Here is a 24,253-nt window from a genome sequence, read left to right as displayed (position 1 = left end):
CCTGTTCCCACTCTGCACTCTGCCGTCGAGGGTCCCAGGCAGCTAGTCTCGCTTACCATGCCACGTACTGTGCCAGGTGCTGGGAGTTCCTGTTCTCCAGTACCTTACAGTCTCGTGGAAAAAGCAGATATATTGCGATAACTAATACAGTAGTAACGGCCAGCTTTTATTTCTTGAGCGTTTCCTGAAGTCCAGGAGTTCTGACAAGCACTGACCCCTGGGAACCATCCTAATGTGGTGGGTTCACAATTATCCACATCGAGGAAACCAAAGCTTACAGAGACTGATTTTTTTTTTTTTTTTTTTTTTTGCTTGAGGACACGCAGCAGGATCAGGACTCGAACGCAGGTCCGGGCCACAGAGGCAAGGCCGCTGCTGCCCGGGTCCGGTTTCAGGCCTGGGGGTCACGGGAGATCGCCGCGGCACACCCACCTCTCCCGGGCCAGGGGCTCCGAGGCAGAGGGACCGCTTAGGAAGGGGCCCTGCGGCCCCAGGAGTGGACTGGAAGGAGCGGCTTCTCCGGGAGACTAGCCTGCGCGGACACGGCTCGCGACCCGGGATGATCCCGGAACAGACTCGAGGGTCACTGTTTGGCGCGGGGAAGGCGGGCGCTCCCTCCCGCTCCGCCCTCGAACCGCAGCTCCGCGCAGGTGTTTTGTCCCCGCTGAGTTGCCGCACCTCCGCTCCCTGCTCGAGTGAGTAAACCCAGAAGGGCTTGGCGAGAGTGAGCTGACGCTCGGCGTTCACAGCCCCGAACCTTCCGCGGCTGAGTCAAGGCGCTGGGTGGTCAGTTCAACATGCTTCTAGAACTTTCAGACCAATTTCCCCGACTACCTTCTAGGTCTTCCTGACCCAGATCTAGGCCCATTTCGCTTTACTGCCTCTTCAGTGGTTGAAGCAAAGAGAGCGAAAGCGGGGTTTCCTGACCCGCCAGGGCGCCCAGACTGGGGCGAAGGGCCCCCCGGGTTCTGAGGCGCTGCGCAGGGCCTCAGTGTCCAGCTGGGGCTCCCAAGGCCGGAGACTCGGCAAGGTGGACAAGCTTCAGTGAGCGAGAGGGACGCGTTCTCTCTCCGCGGCTAAAAGCTTCAGAGCTCAGTGTTGGATCAGGCGGGCCAGGAACGCAGATGGAGTAAGTTATGCCCCCGCCCCCCCGCCCCCAGCTCCGAACACTGGGACCTTCACTTTGCACTTTCAGCTGCACCCACGTGGGGTGATAAGAGGTGTGCAAACAAATGGCTCTCAACAAGGTTTATTCTTGAACCTGAAAGAAAACAATCTCCGCCCCTTTGCCCTAGGCACCGCATGGACGGACGCCGCAGGGAACGTTTGCGTCGGGCGAGCTCAGGTGCCTGCGGGGCGGGCGGGGAGCGCTGCGTTCATTCTGGAACCTCCTGCCCTCTGCGTGCCCAGCCACGGTTGACTGCTGCCTGTCAGGTTGAAGGGTAACTCCTCCCATAAGAGGGGCGGAGGTGAACCCTTGTGCGGACGCCCAGACTCGATGGTCACCCACTGAGGCTCATGGTGCTGGGTTGTCAGTTATAGCATACTTCTGGAACTTTCAGAGCCAATTTCGCCTTGCGCCTTACAGGTCTTAGACTCTAGTCAGGTCCATTTCACTTTATTGTCTATTCAGTGGTTGAAGCAACCCGCCCCCCAGTACCAAACGGGAAAAGAACTTGGAAGGAACCGTTTGAAACTCAGAGTACCGTTCTGGGTACACGGATTCCCTTCTCTCCACCCCGCCCCTTCCTCATCACACACTAAAGAGCTGTGCCACCTCCTATGGAGGTGCTGACTCCTGGGCTCGGGAGCCAGACTTTTCTGAGTTGAACCGCTGCTCTTACTGTGTGACCTTGGGAAAAGGACTTAATTTTTCTGTGCTTCGTTGTTTCTGCATCTGTAGAATGCGGATAATAATAATACCTTCTTGGAGGGAGAGGCAAAGTAGGTGAAGAGGATTAAGAGGTACAAACTACTACTATGTATAAAACGTTAACAATGATGTAATGTACAGCGCTGGGAATATAGTCAATATTTTATGACAACTTTATATGGAGTATAAAAATACTGAATCATTATGTTGTACACCTGAAATTAATATTGTAAGTCAACTATACTTAAATCAAAAACAAAAACAAGGAAACAAACAAAAAACCCAATACCTTCCTCCTGGGATTATTGAGTGGGAATATCACCACGTGTTTTCTTGTCTGCTGCCCTGCTTATCTGGAGAACTGGGCATTCTCTGGCCTAGGCTCTGCAGGTTCTAAAAGGCCAAGGCGAGTGTGTTGCCCCATTTTCTTCTCCAGTGCGTAAGGATGCTTTCTTCAGGCGGCAGGCTGAGAGCAGAGAAGGCCTGCTAACTCCAGCGGACCAGAGCAGGCTGGGGATATGGGTGTTGGCCTCCCAGTCACAGTGCAGGGCCCATGTGCCTTAAGAAGAGGTCAGGAGCTGGGATGTGGGGAGTGCAGGGCTGCCTGCAGTACTGAATTTAGGAAAGGCTCTCAGGCTACTTACTACCTAATTCATGTAGCATAGCACTATCCTCATTTAGTCCCCTGGGCACTATCCTCATTTAGTCCGCTGGGCAGAGTCCCTCTGTGCTGAGCCTTAGGTAGTTTCCCTGTGTGGCATGCCCCGGCTGCTTCTACACCTCTCTGAAACCGTAGAGGGGGATGAAGAGGAGCCCTGCAAGTTATTCATAGGGAACTGACTATAGCTATGTCCAGCTTCTTGCATCCTTTTTTAGATAAAGGGAAACGTTATTGTTAAAGAATTACAAAGTAATTTGTCAGAGAATCGAATAGTATTAGAAATATATTGGAGTGGTTAAAGTATAGGTTCTGGGCTCAATTCCTAGCTTGGCCATTTGCAAGCTGTGTGACCTTGGGAAAATTACTTAACTTCTCTGTGCCTCAATTTAGTGTTTAATCAGAATAAGACTTCATCATTTGGACTAGTAATGGAAAATTGTGGAATAGAACAAGTGCTGTCTCCCAAAATCTGATCTTTTGGGGAACATAGCTAGACTGCATTTCCAACCAACCCTTGCACTTAGGTTAATGATGTGATTCAGTTCTAGGCTATGAGTGGAACAGAGTGGGAGTCACGAGTACCAGTCCTAGGATGGGCCATTTAAGACAGAGCTGAGACTCTTCCCTGCCCTTCTTCCACTGGCTGGAACCAGAGTCAACTTAGACTTTGCATACTGTCACTTCCACGGCATTCTGTTGGCCAAAGCAAGTCATAAAGCCAGTCCAGAGTCAAAAGGGGAAGTAGACTTAAGATGACCAACTCATCTGGGTTTGCCCATGACTTTCCTGACTTTAGCACTTTAAGTTCTGTGTCCCAGGAACCCCCTCAGTCTTCTAGGTCTTCTCTCTAGTTGTGGTGCGCAGGCTTTAGAGCACACAGGCTTAGTTACCCTGCAGCATGTGGGATCTTAGTTCCCCAACCAGGGATCAAACCCACATCCCCTGCATTGGAAGGTGGATTCTTAACCACTGGACTACCAGGGAAGTCCTTCATTTGACTCATAAGAGAGGTCTGGTCTGGAGATAAATTTGGGGTGTGTGTGTGTGTGTGTGTGTGTGTGTGTGAGTGAGATTATCTAATATTTATTGAGCAATTGAATGACAGATACTAATACAGTAAACTTTTAAAAACAGTAATAATAATATCTTTAAACTGTTTAGTTTTAATCCTTACAAATTAAATAGGAAAATACATACTGTTTATCTCCATTTTACAAATGGAAATAGGAGTTTAAAGTATTGTTTCTTGAGATAAAAGGAGAGCAAGATAAAAGGAAACTGATGGTGAGGGATGGAGATAGCAAATCTACCAAAAGCTGATATATGGTTCCCAAATACAGCAATTTGAGGCTAATTAGCATAGGGGGAATGTCTTGACACACCTTGATTAGGTTCTGATGGACCTGGTAAATTATTGTTATTATTTTTTATACATCTATTGGAGTATAATAGCTTTACAATGTTGTGTTAGTTTCTGCTGTACAACAAAGTGCATCAGCTATATGTATACATATATCCCCATATCCCCTCCGTCTTGCGTCTCCCTCCCTCCCACCCTCCCTATCCCATCCCTCTAGGTGGTCACGAAGCACCAAGCTGATCTCCCTGTGCTTTGCAGCAGCTTCCCACTAGCTATCTATTTTGCATTTGGTAGTGTATATATGTCCATGCTACTGTCTCACTACGTCCTAGCCTCCCCTAACCCCCCTGTCCTCAAGTCCGTTCTCTATGTCTGTGTCTTTATTCCTGCCCTGACACTAGGTCCATCAGTACCATTTTTCTAGACTCCACATGTATGCATTAGCATACGATATTTGTTTTTCTCTTTCTGACTTCACTCTGTATGACAGACTCTAGGCCCATCCACCTCACTACAAATAACTCAGTTTTGTTCCTTTTTATTGCTGAGTAATTTTCCATTGTATATAGGTGCCACATCTTTATCCATTCATCTGTCGATGGACACTTAGGTTACTTCCATGTCCTGGCTGTTGTAAATAGTGCTGCAATGAACATTGTGTTACATGACTCTTTTTTTTTTTTTGTAAAAATAACAAATTATTTACTGCTTTATTATGTTAAAGTATTTCACCAAGACAAGTTGCAGTCAAATTAATGTGAGTCATGGAAAATGAAATACATAAAGATGTATTTATACAAGTACAGACTAAATATTTTCCATACAGACTCTTTTTGAATTATGGTTTTCTCAAGCTGTATGCCCACTAGTGGGATTGGTGTGTCACATGGTAGTTTTATTATTAGTTTTTTAAGTAATCTCCATACTGTTCTCCATAGTGGCTGTATGAATTTTCATTCCCACCAACAGTGCAGGAGGGTTCCCTTTTCTCCACACCCTCTCCAGCATTTATTGTTTGTAGATTTTTGATGATGGCCATTCTGACTGGTGTAAGGTGATAATCTCATTGTGGTTTTGATTTGCATTTCTCTAATGATTAGTGATGTTGAGCATCTTTTCATGTTTGTTGGCAATCTGTGTGTCTTCTTTGGAGAAATGTCTGTTTAGGTCTTCTGCCCATTTTTGGATTGGGTTGTTTGTTTTTTGCTATTGAGCTGCATGAGCTGCTTGTATATTTTGGAGATTAATCCTTTGTCAGTTGCTTTGTTTGCAAATACTTTCTCCCATTTTTTTTTTTTGCAGTACGTGGGCCTCTCACTGTTGTGGCCTCTCCTGTTGCAGAGCACAGGCTCCAGACGCGCAGGCTCAGTGGCCATGGCTCACAGGCCCAGCCGCTCTGTGGCATGTGGGATCTTCCCGGACCGGGGCACGAACCCGTGTCCCCTGCATTGGCAGGTGGACTCTCAACCACTGCGCCACCAGGGAAGCCCTTCTCCCATTCTTGGGTTGTCTTTTCATCTTATTTATGTTTCCTTTGCTGTGCAAAATCTTTTAAGTTTCATTAGGTCCCATTTGTTTATTTTTGTTTTTATTTCCATTTCTCTAGGAGGTGGGTCAAAGAGGATCTTGCTGTGATTTATGTCATAGAGTGTTCTGCCTATGTTTTCCTCTAAGAGTTTTACAGTGTCTGGCCTTACATTTAGGACCTGGTAAATTATTAATATTTAGAATAGTAAGCCTTGAGCAATTCAGAAAAAGTTAAAATATATTCACATGTATTTCTACTTTAATTTCGTTTTGGTCAGAGAACATACTCTGAAGGATTCTAATCTTTTGAAATGTAATGAGACTTGTTTTATGGCCCATATACAGTCTGATTCAGTGACTGTAATAAGTGTGTTTGAAAAGAACCTATATTCTGTAGTTGTTGGATATAATGTTCTAAAATGTCAGTTAAGTAAAGGTGGTTGATAGTATAGTTGAGAATTTCTGTTTTTACTGTTTTTGTTTGTTGCCTTCTATCAATTGCCGAGAGAAAGGTATTAAGGTATTCAATAATGGTTGTGTTAGTTTTTCCCTTTAATTCTGCCAACTTTGTCTTTATGTATCTTGAACTTTGTTATTAGTCACATACATATTTATGTCTTCCTAATTAATTAGATCTCTTATAATTGTGAAATGCCTCACTATTTCTCTGGTAATACTCCATCTTGAAGACTACTTTATATAATAATTATATAGCTAATCCGGATTTTTTATGCTTACTGTTTGCAGGTTTTTTTTTTTAACATCTTTTTTTTAACCTATATATCTCTGTATTTCAAGTGTCATATTAGTGAGAGTCCAACTGGGGGACAGAAACTACAGTAATTTGAACCAGAAAAGTTTAATATAAAGAATTATTAAGTAAAAGAGGGGATTGGAATAATGAGGGATTGATTAGTAAAAAGCAAAAAAAAAAAAAACAAACTCAAGAATATAAGAAGAGCAGATATAAATAGCACCCCTATTTCTAGGGCTGAGATAGGGTGCCCAAGGAAGGGTCTCTCCCTCCACCTCCCTCTTGCCAAAGCTGATGCAAAGCTCCACCTTGTTGGAGAGGGTTGGGCCATAGCTCACGGTATGGCAGAGAAGTCAATGTGGTGCCACATCAACAAATCTTGCTGGAAATCCACCCTCTGGAACTTGCCAGAAACTTGCCCTCTAGGATGCTGAGGAAAGTTGTTCACACAGAGGTGGTTTCTGCTATGAGACTGCCCAAGGGGTTCTGGAGCATCTGCTGGATGCTGGGTGCTGCTGACCATTGTGCACTTAGGAGTTGGGCACTAGAGAAGCTGACAGTGTTGTAGGTGTCTGGTGAGAGAGCACTCTGAAGCCAGCAAAGAAAATCTTTTCTTCCTGCAGTGTATCTCCAGTGATCACCACTGACAAAGCTTAACATTGTGGCAGGTGGCAAAGGGAAAATATTTAGATTCCTAACTCCATTTTTACAGAGCCTGAAAAGAAAGATGAATTTGGGGCTGAGAGGCAAAATATTGATAATTGGCACAAGTGTGTCTCTTGAAAGCATGTAGTTGGGTCTTGCTTTTCTACTGAGTCTGATAATCTCTGCTTTTTAATTGGAATGTTTGGTCCATTTACATTTACTGTAAATCATCGGTAGATTGGGATTTGGGTCTACCATTTTACTATTTGTTTTCTATTGGTTCTACTGAGTTGTTTTTGTTTTTGTTGTTTCTTTGTTCCTTCCTCACTGTTTTCTCTTAAGTCAATTAGGTTTTTTTAGAATTCCATTTTATTTTCTATATTTTTTAGTTATTCTTCTTTGCATTTTTGTTTTGAATGGTTGCTCTAGTGGTTACAGTATACATCCTTAAAGTTTTCTTAGAGTCTACTTAGAGTTTTGGTTCCATTTAATGCAAAATATAAAAATTTTGCAACCATACAGTTTCACTTACCCCCAATTCTTTATCCCAGAGGTTGACAAACTGTGACATTTGGGCCAAATCTTGCCCTGTACCTGCTTTTGTTTTATTGCAACACAACTATACCCATTTATTTTTGTGTTGTCTGTGGATGCTTTTATGTTATGATGGCAGAGTTGAGTAGTTGCAACAGAGACCATGTATCAATAGCTTACAGAGTCTAAAATATTTCCCATATGGCCCCTTACAGAAAAAGTTTGTTGACTCCAGTTTATGCTACGGTTGTCATATGTGTTAATATAAGTATGCTAAAAATACCACAATATTATAATTTGCTTAAATGGTCATATGTATTTAAATATATTAAGAGAAGAAAGATTGTCTTTTATATTTATCTACATTTTTACTACTTCTGGTCATCTTTATTTCTCCCTGAAGATCTGAATTTCCATCTGGTATCATTACTTTTCAGCCTGAATTTCTTCCTTTAGCATTTCTTATAGTGTACTTATGTTGGTGATGAATTCTCTTAGTTGTCATTTATCTGAAAACATCTTTATTTTGCTTTCATTGTTTTTTTTAAATTAATTTTTGGCTGCATTGGGTGTTTGTTGCTGCATGCAGGCCTTTTCCAGTTGTGGTGAGCAGGGGCTACTCTTCATTAAAATGCACGGGTTTCTTATTGCAGTGGCTTCTCTTGTTGTGGAGCATGGGCTCTAGGCGCATGGGCTTCAGTAGTTGTGGCATGCTGGCTCAGTAGTTGTGGCTCGTGGGCTCTAGAGTGCAGGCTCAGTAGTTGTGGTGCACGGGCTTAGTTGCTCTGCAGCTTGTGGGATCTTCCTGAACGAGGGCTCAAACCCATGTCCCCTGCATTGGCAGGCAGATTCTTAACCACTGTGCCACCAGGGAAGTCCCTGCTTGCATTGTTGAAGAATATTTTCACTGGAGGTAGAATTTTGAGTTGAAAGTTTTTTATTCTGTAAATGCTTTAAAGATGTTGCATCACTGTCTTATGGCCTTCATTGTTTCAGATGAGAAGTTGGATAGTAAAGGTATCATTGTAGTAATGAGCTGTTTTTCTCTGGCTGCTTTAAATATTCTTCTCTTTATCTTTGATTTTCAGCAGTTTAACTGTGATATACATAGGTGTGTTTTTCATTTCTTCTGCTTGGGTTTTGCTGGGCTTCTTGAATTTGTAAATTTATATCTTTCACCAAGTTAGGAGACTGTTTGGTCACTATTCTTGACATTTTGGAGGGCTTCTTCTCTCTTCTTGATTTTGGGGTTCAAGTTATATGTATGTTAGATTGCTTGATATTGTCCTATAGGTCTCTGGGACTCTTCCTTTTTTTTTTTTCCTTTGTGTTTTTCAAACTGAATAATTTCTAGTTCTGACTTTCTTCTGCCATCTCAATCTGTCCAGTAAGTGCAGTTTTAATTTCATATACATATTTTTTCAATTCTAGGATTTCCATTTGGTTCTTTTTTATAGTTTTTATTTTTTGCTTAGGTTCTCTATTCATTCATTATGTGCACATTTTCTTTTATATCTTTGAACATATTTATAATAGTTCCTTTAAATTCCTTGCATGCTAATTCCAACATCTGGGTCATTTTAGTGTTGGTCTTTATTGATTGCAACTCATTATTGGTTGTGAAATAAAATTAGAAAGTTGTGCCTATCATTAATGATAAAAAAAGAATGAAAATAGCAATGTGCATAGTGAGCACCTTATTTTGTGAAAAAATTATTTATATATGTATATATAAACACATGTGTTCTTAGTTGCTATGTAAAATGTATTTGTTATTGTGGTTATGGTAAAAAATGTTTGAAAGCCACCAGCTAGAAGACAGATATGTAATGGGATCTGTTTCAGAAGAAAGACCTCAAGTTCTTAGAACCAGAGCTTTCCTGAGGGAAACAAATGTATGTATAGATCTGGTGAGCTCTTTTATTTCAAAGGAGTAAAAAGAGAAAGTAGAAGTACTTGATTGGTATTTGCTAAAATTTGGCTCTCTGTATTAGAATCTCTAGGACTCTTGTTAAGGATTTAAAATGGTGCTTCCTAGATCTGGCTCAGAGGTTCCCAGAGAAGAGCAGGAGAAATCTGCTTTTAACAAGTTCCCTCAGGTGACCCTGAGTGAAAGGAAAGTCTGAGAACAGAGGTTTACACTAGACCTTAGAATGTGTGAAAGAAATGATAATAATGGCCACCATTCATTGAGCTTTGACTTGGATAACTGAAGCCAGAGAGGCTAAGTAATCCATCTGAGATCACACACCTTGGAAGTGATGGACCTGGGATGCCAGTGAGGATTATCTGACCTTAAGCCCTAACTCTGAACCACTGAGTGGAATGGGGTCTAAGATACCAAGTCTGCAGAGAGGCAGGGAAGTCAGTTGCCCTAAGCAGTGGTTTGGTGGGGCTCCGCTCTGTTAGCTGTGTGACCTCAGATTCCACAAGTTCTTCGGGCTTTGATTTTCTTCTCTGTAAAATGAGGGTCTAATGACACTTCCCCCTCAGGTTTTGGAGGGGTGTGGGCTGCATTACATGGTGGATCAGTGCTATAGGTCTCTGTGTTCTGTCTTTTTATCACACTCTTCCCTTTCCTCAAAAAAGCAGAGTAATGAAGGGAGTGTGAAGGAGATCATGGGTCCTTTTGCAGCCAAACTTGGGGAGAGAGGACCCCACAGGCTCGGAGGAAAGGAGGCCAGCTCTAGGAATGCAGGTCAGCCTCCTGCAGTTGGCAGGCAAGGATAGGAGAATGCAAAGGGCCTGTTTGGGCCTGGAAAGGGCCTGTTTGGGCCTGGAAAGGGCTTCTGGGATGAGTTACAGATGACCTTTCTAAGATTCCCCTGTTCCAGTGGTCTTCATGACATCAGGGCAGTCTGCTTTTGACTTGGTTAAAGTGTATTTCCAAAGCTCGGGACTCCATTTCCTCACGGGGGTATTTTGAAGATTTGTGTTTTAAAGTACATCAGTTGTTTCAAGTGAAAAGTGTTGTAGAAGGAGGGCACAGAATCATTTGATTATCTAATTTTCATGTTTACATAGCATTTGTTTTAAAGTCGTAAGAATCTAAATTCCAAATGTGGTTACAAAATCAGCCTCCACTTAAACGGGTAAGTGTATTTTAATGAAGCTTAATTTAAAAGCATGTATTTGCATATTGAAATTTGCTTGAGCCAACTTGTAGAGTGTGATCTCCAGAGCACTGGTTTTCTAGTGTTCTGAGAATGTGGGAGTTCTTTCAAATTACTTTTCATGGCCTGGAAATGTTAGCTCAGTTGGTATAAGGCTTAGTAAAATGGAGAAGGTTCAAATTAAATTATGGTATAAGTTACAATACAGTACTTTTCCAAGTCATTCTTAGAATGCTCTTGGGATTCTTTAGAACCCAAATGTCATATTTTGGAATAGTTTGTTAACTTTATTCTACAGCTCATCTGTATTTAAGGCAACAGGCATGAGAACTTAACATACGAGAATTTGCCAAGTCAGAAATAGACGGCTTCCATTTTCTACTGATACCTTCATCCAAAAGTCAAAGTGTATTAATACACTTATTAAAAGTTTAACAATTTCAGAGGGACTACTATAGTTATATAAAATGAGGCTGATTTGTTTATTCTAAACCTTTATTAATTGTGAAAGATAACACACAGAGAAAAGGTACATAAAACACAAAGTATGATGAATAATTACAAAATAAATATAATTAGAAAAAAAACACAAAAGCACCACCCAGATAAAAAAATAGAACATTGCTGTTATCCCCAGAACTGCTTCTCATGTGTCCCATCCAGATCACCTCTTTCTCAACCTTCCCCTACACCCCAGGTAACCATTATCCTGACTTTTATGGTAACCACTTCCTTGCTTTTTAAAGTTTTGCCCATTTTTGAACTCTATACCTAGATGGACTAATACTAAGAAACACCAACTTGGCTACCTAGCCTGCCCACATCTGTGTGAACCTGGCTGGGTAACACAATTCCCATAGCTAATCAACCTCACTATGAGGCTTTGTTTTCCTAATATCAGTCCAAGAAGAGTCTTGGTCTTTTTGGCTTTAAATGACCTGCCCTATTTCTTGTCCTTCCAGTTTTCATCTTCCAGAGCCTAGACTCTGTGCTGGATTAAGTTCCTCAGTTTGGCAGTATTTTTTTCTACTCAGTAGTCAGTCTTTACCAAGAGATGAGATTATTATTTTTTCTTTAACACTACAGAAAGTTTTCTTTGGGATATGTCTTTTTTGCTCAACTTTATAAGATTCATCCCTGTTGTAGGTGTAGCTGTTGTTTGCTCATGTTTACTGCTGTCTCATATTCCATTATGATTATATATATAATAATTTATCCATTCTATTATTGATGGACATGGGGTTGACTTCATTGTCGTTAAGAATTTCTTGTGCTTGTCGCCTGGTACAAATATATATGCATTTTTGTTGGATATGTACCAAGGAATGGAATAGAGGGATCATAGGATATATGTATCTTATATTTTAGTAAATAATTCCAAACTACTTTTCACAGTTGTTGTGGTGGGCGTTTGTGCAATATAGTTTTTTAAAAATGTGGTCAGTGTAGAAAAATAAATAGTAAAATAAGTCATTCTTCAATATGCGTCTGTTAAATTTTGTCATTAAAAACGGTCTATGAGGGCTTCCCTGGTGGCGCAGTGGTTGAGAGTCCGCCTGCCGATGCAGGGGACGCGGGTTCGTGCCCCGGTCCGGGAAGATCCCACGTGCCGCGGAGCGGCTGGGCCCGTGAGCCATGGCCGCTGAGCCTGCGCGTCCGCAGCCTGTGCTCCACAACGGGAGAGGCCGCAACGGTGAGAGGCCCGCGAACCAAAAAAAAAAAAAAAAAAACGGTCTATGAAAAAAAAGAAAAACAAAAAAACCAGTCTATGAGATCTGTATAGGTGAGCTCAGGTTCAAGTAAAGTGGTCCACTTTCATGATCGTTCCTGTTCCAGGCACTTCTGGATACCTCTGATAACATGGTGGCCCTCCAAGGGAGACTAGTATACTTGTAGATTGGTAAGACACTAGTAGCTACCCAGTGGGCGTCTTGGAGTAGGTAGGACAAGATAGATCTAAGGGTTCTTTTCACAGGTCCTGTGTTCCACCCAAAGCAAGAGTCCCCTTTGGGGGCAGCTTTTTTTAATAGCTGCTTTCTGCAGAGTTGTAATCCCTCCTGTGATATGCTTTTTGCTCTAAGTGTATTCTCTTACCATCTGATGTTCTGGTTACGAGGGGGGGCCTTGTTTAAGTTCCCTGCCGAAAATTATATGGCTTTTTGATTTGCAAATGGCTAAATTAAGAATGAGTTAGGGAAGTGGTTTATCACTTTTTTTTAGCATGACAACCTATTAAATGTTTTTTTTATTGTGGCCTTTTCTAAACATACACAAACGTATAAAGAATGGTATCTCATGTATCCACCTCCAAGCTTTGATAATTACCATTTTATGGCCAGTCTTCCTTACATCTCTCTTACTCCCCTTCCTACTGGATTATTTGGAAGGAAGTCCAACATATTAAATGATTTTATCCATAAATACTTTAGCCTGTATCCCTAAAAGGTAAGGATTGTTTAAGAAAACACAGCCACAATACCATTATTACACTTAAATAAAAGTAACAATTCTTTAATATCATCAAATATCTTCTCAGGATCCAAATTTCCCCGGTTGTCTCATGAGTGCTTTGTTATGGTTGGTTGGTTAGAATCAGGGTCTTATGAGGTAGACACATTGCATTTGGTTTCTAGGTCTTCTGAGTCTCTTATGTCCTATTTTCTTTGCCCTCTTTCTTTTCTTGCCATTGAGTTGTTGATTAAACTGCATCGTTTGTGCAGTAGAGTTTTTCTATCTTAGATATTTATAATTTTAGTCCTGTGGAGTTGCAAATTTTATTTCTGTGGTGATAAAGGCCGTTTTAAACCATATACTAGTAGTTGTAATTTTAGTATCTTTTAAGAAAATGCATATTGATAAAAGGCTACTAAAAATTCAGTAACACTTTCAAATTAATTTTTTTTTTTCGTGCATGGGCAAAAGAGTTGAGAAATTGTAAATCAGTGAGTTCTCAGACTTTGTGGTCAGGACTCCTTTACTATTGAGGAGCCATTATAAAAGTCTCTTGTTTGTTTATTGATATCTGTTGTATTAGAAATTAAAACTGAACAATTAAAATATTTATTTGTTAATTCATTTTTAAAAATAATAAAACTGTTAGATGTTAACAAATAATACATTCGTGAGAAAAATGACAGTGTTTTTTTGTTTTTTTTTTTTTGCGGTACGCGGGCCTCTCACTGTTGTGGCCTCTTCCGCTGCGGAGCACGGGCTCCGGACGCACAGGCTCAGCGGCCATGGCCCATGGGCCCAGCCGCTCCGCAGCATGTGGGATCCTCGCGGACCGGGGCACGAACCCGCGTCCCCTGCATCGGCAGGCGGACTCTCAACTATTGCGCCACCAGCGAAGCCCGACAGTGTTTTCTAAAACAAAAAAAAATTAGTAAGAAGAGTGATGTTGTTTTACATCTTCATAAATCTCTTTAGTGTCTTGCTTGATAGAAGCCAGTTGGATTGTTTTATCTACTTTGGCATTCAGTCTGTTACAATATTACACACGGAGTTGCCTCTGGAAATTTTGCTGTATATTTTTGAGAGATTGACAGTGAAAAGGGCAAATAAAGTGTTAGTTTTATTATGAAAACAGTTTTGACCTCATGGAGCCTCTGAAAGTGTCTAGGGAGCCCCGTGGGTTCCTGGACCACACTCTGAGAATTGCTCTAGAATATTGATGTGTGGAAGACATTATTATCATTAGTAGTATGTAGACAATGCTTAGGGAAGGTGTGTATTTGAGCATCCCTTGCAAATACTTCTCAACTCCCCCTGTCTCCCAGATCTCCACGATTTCTTTCTCCTTGCCCCAAGTTTGGGAGTGGCAATACAAAAATATTCTATAGATGTGGTAATGGCATTTTAATTATGTTCTATGTTCTTTTAACAAAGTGTTTACAATCTCTCCACACAGTACCTACCCCTCAATTCCATAGCAAGCTCCATAATTTTTTCCTGAGAGTGCAAATGAAGTAGTGGAGCAGAAATGTACAAATGTGGAAGAAGCTGGAAACGTGGGTTCTAGTCCCAGGCCTGTTTCCAGAGAGCTGGGTGACCTTGGGCAAGCCGTTAACCCTCACTGAGCCTCTGTTGCTTTAGCTATAAAATATAGGTGTTGGAGCAGGTTATTTTAAGGTGTTTTCTGGGTCCCAAATCCAATAAATGCTACTATGGCTCATAAGTTAAGTCCATCCTGATGTTTCCTTTAGCTCAGGGATGTAACACTGGCCTAATACACAGAGGAACCCACAGCAACATGAGAAAAGGGGATTAGGACCCTATTTGGTGAGTCAGAGGGAGAGTGAGAATTGAATACGCTGAGACAGACTCAGAATGGAAGAGTAACAAGGTGTAGGAGTTCCTTGTTAAGGAGTTTTACAAGATTTCCCACACCAAGAGGTATCCTCAGAAAAAGAAACAAAGCCCAGCATTTTTTTTCTCCTAAGATCTTTGCAGCCTTCTAAACTTCATTCCCTAAGGAAAAGTGTCAGTAAACTGGTTGAAAAAAAATCAAAAGATGAATACTATCTTGTGACATGTGAAAATTATGTAAAATCCAAATTTCAGTGCCCATCAGTAAAGTTTCATTGGACACAGTCATGCTCATTCATTTATGTAGTCTATGGCTGCTTTGTGCTATAATGGCAGAGTTGGGATGATATGACAAATACAGTAGAGCTTGCAAATATTTATTATCTGGCCATTTCCAGATGTGCAGGCCCCTGCCCTAATGCAAACCTATAATTTGCATTTTATGGCTCTCTTTCAAAGGCTGACCACAGTCAACAAACACTTCTAAACACCCATTCACACGCCTTCTCTGACTTAATTTGGTTCAACTTTTGTATTCTCTTAGGTTTCTAATGACTTCTGCTTCAGATCTTTCTTTTATATAAAAACTCCACTCTGACACCTTTAATTAGGCATCTCAATCCCTGTTCCAGTATAGTTTGAGGGCTGAAGCAGGTGCTCTTCTGTGATCCACCCCCTTCAGGTCTAGCGGAAGCCCCCCCATCCTGGCTTCCCCTACAGACTTCCTCACATTGAACACCACCTGCACCCTTTAACTTTCTCCTTCTAAGGCCTCCTTACCTATAGCAATTGTTGACAGTGGCAGGAGGAAGATGTGAGTTTGTGTTTTTGTTTTTAACTAGGGCACAGTTTGCTCAGCTAAGTCACATTTGTAGTTTTGTCACTTCATGGTGTTTGGTGGTCTTTTCCTGCTTCTCAAGGACATAGGCTGTAGTCTGAATGAGCTGGGGAAAGTTAATTCAGCAGTTAAAATGAAAAACAAAACAAAATGACCCCTCTTCCTCTCTACCTGGAAATCCTTGGAATTTTTAAAAGACACATAGCTACCTATTCTAAAATTATTCCCAGGATTTAATTTATAGAGGTTTGATTGAGTGACGGTTTGGAGATGTCAGTGCTGTTTTTTTTTTTTAAATTTTTATTGACGGATAGTTGAATTACAATGTTGTGTTAATTACTGCTGTACAGCGAAGTGACTCAGTTATACATATAATATACATATATAAGTATATATATATATACACATACACATTTGTTTTCATTTCTTTTCCGTTTGGTTTATCACAGGATACTGAAAATAGTTCCCTGTGCTATACAATAGGACCTTTTCGTTTATCCATTCATCAGTGCTGTTGAATGAAGATTTTATACCACATCACACAGGGCCCCAGGGGAAAGGATGGTCAGGAGGCAGAAGGGGGGGCGGGCAGGAAACATTGGACCAGAGCCTTTACTGGGGAAAGGCAAGGTAGGGCAGAATGAACAGTTTAGAATTGGCTGGCTTGAATAACTGCATTGGGCCTTGGGACATAGGGGCTGTCTGTAGTTGCCCGGTACCTAGCTCTGGGTTTGATTTAGGGTGGGGGAAACATTGGCTCGGTTGTGTGAGAGTTAGATAAAAAGATAGTTGGGAGTATAGACTGGGAGATTGATTGGTTTGCATATGAAAGGTGTGTTCTTTGGCAAGTTGTTATTACCTTTAGGAATTAGCAAACTCTGGGAGGGGCAGTCTCTCTCTGGGTCTGTAAGGGCCCTAGAGTATCAAGAATACAGAAAATAAGAAAATATAGTTAACATAATTGGCTCTGTGATGAATGGATGACAAATAGACAAATACAGAATCTAAGAAAACACAGACCACTACAAAAGCAGCAAATTAATTGAATTTATGTGTTTATTGGAATGCTGATTTTTACCATTAAAAAATAGAAATCTTGAGTTTGAACTAGTTTAAAAATTAATAATAAAAGGTATAGAAACTCAATAAAAATTTAAAAGTGTATATACTTTTATAAAAGTATATATATATACTTTTATATATATATATAAAAGTATAAAAGTATATATATATAAAAGTATATACCTGTATATATATATATTTCTGTTTCTGCCTCTGATCTCTGCTTGTTACACCTGTGTGTGTGTGTGTGTGTGTATATATATATATATATATATATATATATATATATATATATATAAAAGTATATACCTGTATAAAAGTATATAATGTGAAAAGTAAAAAGATTTTTCCACACCTATTCCTAATCACATTTCTCAATTAACTGCTAATTAACATTTTTTCTAAGATGCTTTTCTTTGCAGATGTATCCATCTCACTTAGGGTAAAAGCAGTGTTCTCACAATGTCTACAAGGCCCTGTTACCCCTCCTTGCTCTGTCCCTTCTCCCCCACTGGCTGTAACCCTCCAGGCAGGCTCCTGCCTCAGAGCCTTTGCTTCTCCTATTTCCCTGGCTCTTCCTAAGGACAGCAGCCTGACTTCCTCCCTCACTTCCCTCCATTCTTTACTCAAATACACCTCCTAGAGGTCTAGACTAGATAGTGGTGTCAAAAATCACAACCACCCCACACTTCTGTCCCCCTTCTCAGATTTCTTTTTATCCTTAGCACTTTGTACATGGTACATATGCCTTTTGTTTATTTCTCTTCTTTATTATGCATCTTCCCCACTGGAATGTAAGTTCTGTATGGGCAGAGATTTTTGTGTGGTGCCTGATACACAGAAGATGCTCAATAAATAATTCCTGAATGAATGGATGAATATCAAGCACAATTATATAATATATATTTATTTGTATAATTTTTTTTTTTTTACATTATATATATGATCTCCAGCTTGTTTTTTTTTCGCCCAGCAAGGAATCTCAGACATTTTTCTATGTTAGTACATCTGGATGCAGTTCATTCTTTAAAGTAGCTGCTTAGTATTCCAGAGTACAGATAAACCCTAATCTATTTAACCAGTCATTTACTGATGGTTGTTAGGATGTTGAGAATTTCACCATTTCCTGCAATAACAACAAGTCAAGGAAAAGAATGCAGATCATTCAGGTTCAGGGTATGGGACTTGTTCTAGAACTGAGGAGGAGACTATTGGTCATTTTCTGACTTTCTTGTGCTATAATTTTTATTTTTCTTTAATCCTTGCTACTCAGTTGGGAAAAAGGTTGCTCCATTGAGGTATGGGCAGAGATGGACATTGAAACCATCACAGGTACTTAACAATAATTCTATGTTAATAGTTACTAGAGCCAAGGGCAGACCTATGTGCAGGCAGGCTATAGGCATATGGTGGGAGGCCTGTAGGCTGCGGAGGTCTGTGGTGGGGAAATGGAGGGGAGGATCCCTTCATTTCCTTTGACCTAAGTCACCCCATTTATCCATACCTGCATCTTGTCTTATATACCCCTTGCTGACTTTTCCATTCATCTACCATGTCCCTTCAAAACTAATACCTGACACTCCATGTGCTGGCCAATTTCTCTTCTCTGCAGTCATATCTTTCTTCTGTTTTCTATTCATTTAAACCACATTTCTCAGTCGCTTCCTCTGTAGAGCATAGTCACGTACTCTCTTTCCCCATTGAAATCTGCCCAGTCTCTGACATCTTCCATACAAAGGTTCAAGCCTCATCTCTCAGTGATGCTTAATGATATGGCCTTCATCTTGCCTTTCATTTCCTCCCTGGCCCTGGACCAGACCATCTGTTCCTTCCTAGCATCTCTGTTGCTTTAATCTGTTTCTGCCTCTGATCTCTGCTTGTTACACCTGCAAGCCCAGCCCATGTAATATGCTCTTCCTCCCTAACCTTCAGAAACCTCATCTGCTTCCCTGACTGATTCCAGCCTTACCAGGCTTCCCTGAGCGATTCTGCAGGCTACCTGAGCTGTGTTCTCCTGGGGACTGGGTGTTTATTCTCCATGTTATATCCCTTTTAGCTCTTTTGAATGTTCCCAGTTTGGCTTAATTAGGGTGCTGTGGGATCATACTTGGCCTTCCATTGTGGAGGAGACTAGGCAGGGGCACAGGAATGATAGGAAGGGCTTGTGAGATGGGCTGCCAAGCCTGGTGTCAGTGAGTTCCTGGTACCCCCCCAGCTCCTCTAAGGTGTCACTGGCGGAGAGGTCACTATTTTCAGGAGGGAGGGGCAGTTGGGTTTTAGAAAATACTGCTGGGTTATAGAAGAGATTTACTTTTACTGTAAGTTAGTGGTTCTTAGTGGTTTTTTTTCCCCCAGTAGCGGGCCTCTTGACGATAGCCATGAACCCTCTTTCCAGAAAAACGCACATACACACAAATTTTTGAAGGAGCTTCCAAGATATACCGGGAGCGCCTGAAGGCCACTAAAGATTCCATGGTCCCAGGTTAGAACCCACTTCCCTAGATCATGTTTCATACTTGTTCTTAGCTGTTGTATTCCCCCTACCCCCTCGACCTGTCCATTGGTTGTGGCTGGAAAGCATTGTCTTAACAAGATAATGAAATAGACACAAAATGACTCTGATGGCATCTTTTTTTTTTTTTTTTGCAGTACGTGGGCCTCTCACTGCTGTGGCCTCTCCCGCTGCGGAGCACAGGCTCCGAACGCGCAGGCTCAGCGGCCATGGCTCACGGGCCCAGCTGCTCTGCAGCATGTGGGATCTTCCCGGACCGGGGCACGAACCCGTGTCCCCTGCATCGGCAGGCGGACTCTCAACCACTGCGCCACCAGGGAAGCCCCCTGATGGCATCTTTTGCTTTTTTTTTCCCCTTATTTTTAAAGCAAGTTTTGCTTCTCTTTGGAAATGTTCTATATTGGGATTTAAAGAATTAGATACAGTTCTTTCCCTGCACTGTGCACAAATTTAGGATTACAACGTTCTGTCTTGTATCTTAGTGATTTGTATTGCAGTATAGGTTGGTGGGAATTCCCCTCTAAGCTGCACTGGGGATTCTTCAACACTGGTAAAGGCATTATCTTGAGCTCAATAAAAGGAATGTGTGATTATTTGTCTTATACTGACCCTGTTAAAGTGTTATGTCAGTTTTTGACTTGAGGCAATTGAGTTTAGGATTCAGTTTCCCCATCTGTAAAATGGGCATAGTACCTATCTCAAAGCACTAAATGACTTATGAATGTAAGAACTAAATGAGTTAGCCTGTAAATTCTGAACAAATTGTACATCTGGTTATTAATAATAATCCACAGTGATGAATGCCTTAAGAAGTGCTAGAAGTGTGGGGATGGGGGAATAGGGGCAGATGGAGCTGAGAGATGTTGAATCAGTGTGAGAATAAAACTAGGCCTGTTTGCTGGGAAAGTCACATGAAGTGGGAGAGCACAATTTGGTCCAGAAAGTTGCAGAACAGCAGCCTGGAGTTGCTGACACACAGCTCAGAGAAGTCAATGCCCAGGGTTCCGCTAGAATGGCAGTGTGTGGGTTCCACTGCTGTTTCTTGCAGGGGAAGTGAAGGCCTCTGCCCAGGCCTATTTCCTGTCAACTCTCTCACCCTCAGGCCTTCTTTTCTTCCCACAGCTGCCTTCTTCCGCTGCCCACAGATTTCACAGCCGTTTCCAGACACAGGAATGCTTTTGATGCGGCAACATCCTCCACAGCCCTGGAAGGTAGGTCTGAGATGCCATGGCCGCATCCTGGGTGTCTGAAGCTCATTTTAATCAGCAACTGGGAAGCTCCCTAGGACTTCCAGGAGCTGACCGCCGTGGCCTGGTTAAGCACTGACCTCTCACTGACTTGGGCTCTGTTGTTGTCTGTAGGAAGGGGAAGGGTGTGTCAGGAAAGCACTTGATGGGGCAAGGTGGGCAGACTCTGCCTCCTGACTTTGGGTGGCAGGCTGTGGGTCTCAGCTGCATTATTAAGGAGCGCCGACTGCCATCATATCTGGAGAGCCTGAGGGTGGGACTGAGGTTGGATTGGGGACAGGGAGTGAAACTTTCTGTGTTGGCATGAGCTCAGAGGTTAGGATTGCAGATCCTGGGTTCAAATCTCAGCTTTGCTGTTTACAAGCTATGTGACCTTGGGAAAGTCACCTAATCCCCTGGAGCCTCAGTTTTGTCACCTGTAAAAGGGGAATAATAATAGTACCTACTTCAGAGGATTGCTATAAAGACTGTGTGTGTGTGTGTGTGCACGTGCACGTGTGTGTGCATGTGCTAGCTTACAAGCGTTAGCTACAATGATTTATTATTAGTGTAATACCAGGGCTTGGATTTCTGGGCTGGGCATTAAGGGTGGGCACTGGTCGGGGCTGGGGACTGGAATGAAGCTAAACATGAATGAATGAATGAATGAAACATAGCATTGGGGACAAACATTAGAAAAGTTGGGGTTAGGGTTGACTCTGGAATATAGCTTGGGCCAGCACATTTGCTGCATACTTTCATCAAGGGGTGAGAGACAGAAGCCGGGGATGGGGACAAAGACTGCCTTCCCTACCCCCAATGCATGAGATCAGTATGGACACACATATATACTCTTGCCTCTCCTACTAGACCAGGGAGGCTGTAGCCCTGCAAGAGGCTAAGAAGGGGGAAGGAAGGTTCTAAGTTATTTGCACATAGCTCGAGAATGATGGTGGCAGTAGAGCCAGTGCCAAAGGCTGGCTGAAGGGGAGATATAACTGCTGTTATCGTCCATCTCCCAGGTCTCTTCCCCATAATGACTCTCCTGCTGCCATAGTTGGGAAAACCCAAGAGAAGTCTTGGAAGTAGTTTTGAGTGCCCAGGACAGTGGAGATGACACCAAGCTTCCCCTGTGGCTGCTCTGACAGCAGCAAAGCTTGGACAGTGGGCTGGGGAGGATGGGATTCCCTGGAGAAGACCTCCTTGTCTAGGTGGTGCATCAGGTCCATACACTTAGGTCCTGGTGCCATTGCACCTGACAGTGTATTGCCCTGTATTGGTGACCGTGGCCTTCATCACCTGGAGGCAGCTAGTGGCAGAGCTTGGTTCTGAAAAGGAGGAGATGTGTGCAGGAGATGGAGAAGGTCTGAGACCAGAGAAGGGCAGAGTCTCTCCATGAGCTCCAAAATGGTTTCCAGTTTCAGCCTGCTTTGAATTAAGTAGAGGAGACAGAAAAAGAATTTGCTCAAGCGTGGATGGGTAGTTGGACCAACGAAAAGAGCCAGAGTCCACCAGAGTCATTGTTTGGGGCAGGAGCAGAAGTAATTCGTTTTATATTGTTTCAATATGCTGTTCAATTTTGTGCTGATTAGGACAAACACACAGTTAATATCCGCTAATTCATATGGTGCTGCCGGGACTCATCATGGGAATGCACGTGTTTATGCCAAGGGTGCCAATTCTTGATGTTCTCAGAGCTGCAGGAACTGCCTTAGCCACGAGTGCTGTGGATGTGCTGAGCCCTTGAGGCATCAGCGTTGCTCCACCACCCTCCACAGCCCCTGAATCCCTGAGGTGGCATAGCTTGGACATGCTACATGTGCTCTGTGTGTGTGTGTGTGTGTGTGTGTGTGTTTAACAGAGGCAAAGGGATGCTCTCACATTGTGGTTTAGGGGCAGAAAGGAGACTTCTTTGAGAGCTAACCACCCTGGTGTTATTATGACTTAGATTGTTATATTAGGATTATTTTAAGTTGTCTGTAATAAGAGTAAAGTGAAAGGAAGTAAGCACATGGGAGGTTGCTGGGCTCCAGTTGTGAAAATCAGAATGAGGAAACAACAGAGGCCTTCTCATTAGAACCATGAATGGATGATAGAACACTCACCATTACCATTATTATTTGATGTCTTTCCCAGTTTGTCACTTGTGCAATTAAAGATGAAACAGAAACAAGATTTAGATTGTTGGAAAGGAAAAGACAAAATTTTATTGTTTGCAGATGATATGATTTTATACCTAGCCTACTAAGAGAATCAAGCAAAATGAACCCCCAGCTATTGGATTTAATAAGCGAGTTTAGTGCGCTGGCTACAAGCAGGATAGACATACTCAAATCGAAAGTTTTCCCACATGCCAGCATTGGTGGGCTATAAAACATAATAAGAGAAAGAGAGATTGCATTTTTAAAAACAAATAGAACTCACAAAATACCCAGGAATAAGCTTAGTGAGAAATGTGTTCTGGGATCTATATAAAGAAAACTTAAAAATCTCCTGAAAATAAAGATGTGAATAAATAGAGAACCATATCACATTTTTTCCTTATTACAAATGTTATATTTATATCTTCTTTATTGCATTTCACTATATGCTACGGGTTGGGGATTCAGTGGTGAAAAACACAGATACCTTTATGGAATTTACATTTGAAAGGAAGAGATGTTGATAAAAGAATAAACAAAACAAATTATTTACATGAATACAGCTCACAATAAGGATCGAGAGACATAGCCTTTCTCTTTGACTTCTGTGAGAGAGCTCCCTGACAGGCCCCTATTAGCTCTCTGAAGTACCCAAACATTTTTCTTTTTTTAACTACAAATACACTGACTATAGCAAATTTGTTGAATAAGCAACAGATGACAAATCTAATTTAACTAAGAAAATATGCAGACGGGTCACTATAAACCACCTCAGCTCTCAGTTGTGGCCAGAGCTCACTGAGTACTGGGTTCTTTCCTTTAAAAGGAAAAGAACCTTTTCTTTTACTTTGTTTAAATGCATTTTTGTGGGAATTCCTTGACGGTGCAGTGGTTAGGACTCTGCGATTTCACTACTGAGAGGGTGCTGGTTCAATCCCTTGTCAGGGAACTAAGTTCCTGCAAGTAGTGCGGAGTGGCAAAAAACCAAACCAAACCAAAACAAAACTCGCCTATGTCACGTGCAAGACAGGAGGGCTTGATTTAGCCTGTGTCCCTGAGAGGTAGGGCAGGCCCACTTCTGGCTTTCACAGTATCCAATCTGAACTCTATTAGCGAATCATAAGGAGGTAGTGGCTTCTTCACTCTGGAGACTGTCACAGTTTTGTGGACCGCTGCTTGGCTTGAATGGTTAACCAGGGAAGGATGCTGTTTAAATAGTTTCGCATCATTATTTATTATAAAAATGAACAGGATAGAAAATACCATTGAAGCATAGGGTGGTGAACTGAATGTGGAGAAAAACAGTTTCCAGTATGATATTTTCTAAAATTTTTTCTTCTCCATTTATTACCGATCTCTTATACTTTTCATCTTCTTCATCTGCCCTGGTCACACCCTGGATGAAAGTTTACTGATTTCCTTTGCAATTTCTGCCCATATCTTCCATCATCTTCTATCCTTTGGCCCTGTCAGAATTTCCCAAGGGGGCCTATAGCTAACAGATAATGTTCAACTTTAGAGAATAAAGAAAGCCGCTAACCATATTCCACACAGGGTGTCCTCCTTTGATGCTCTCTTTATATAGCATGCTAAGTACATATGGAATTAATTTCTTTCTGAGGCTTACAAGTTGCCAACTGACACATTTGTTTCCAGAAGGAAGGTAAGTATAGGCCAGGTGCTTAGGTAGGTTAGTTTTTGT

The 24,253-nt window shown here is 41.9% G+C and overlaps 1 long non-coding RNA gene across 1 annotated transcript in view; it reads left to right on the top strand.

Moving 5' to 3' along the window:
- Positions 1-24,253, top strand: part of LOC113631661 (uncharacterized) — a 196,094-nt gene continuing 171,841 nt past the window's right edge. Inside the window, exons 1-2 of the long non-coding RNA XR_003437482.1 lie at positions 1-1,129; positions 20,307-20,395. This is a non-coding gene — a long non-coding RNA (uncharacterized LOC113631661). The remainder of the gene's footprint in view (positions 1,130-20,306; positions 20,396-24,253) is intronic.

This window comes from Aethalodelphis obliquidens, unplaced genomic scaffold (assembly GCF_003676395.1).
Source record: "Aethalodelphis obliquidens isolate GAN/ISIS:26980383/991018 unplaced genomic scaffold, ASM367639v1 scaffold2, whole genome shotgun sequence".
In the NCBI taxonomy this organism is placed as follows: Eukaryota; Metazoa; Chordata; class Mammalia; order Artiodactyla; family Delphinidae; genus Aethalodelphis; species Aethalodelphis obliquidens.
The sequence above is the reverse complement of the archived record's forward strand: the minus strand, read 5'-3'. Positions and strand labels throughout refer to the sequence as shown.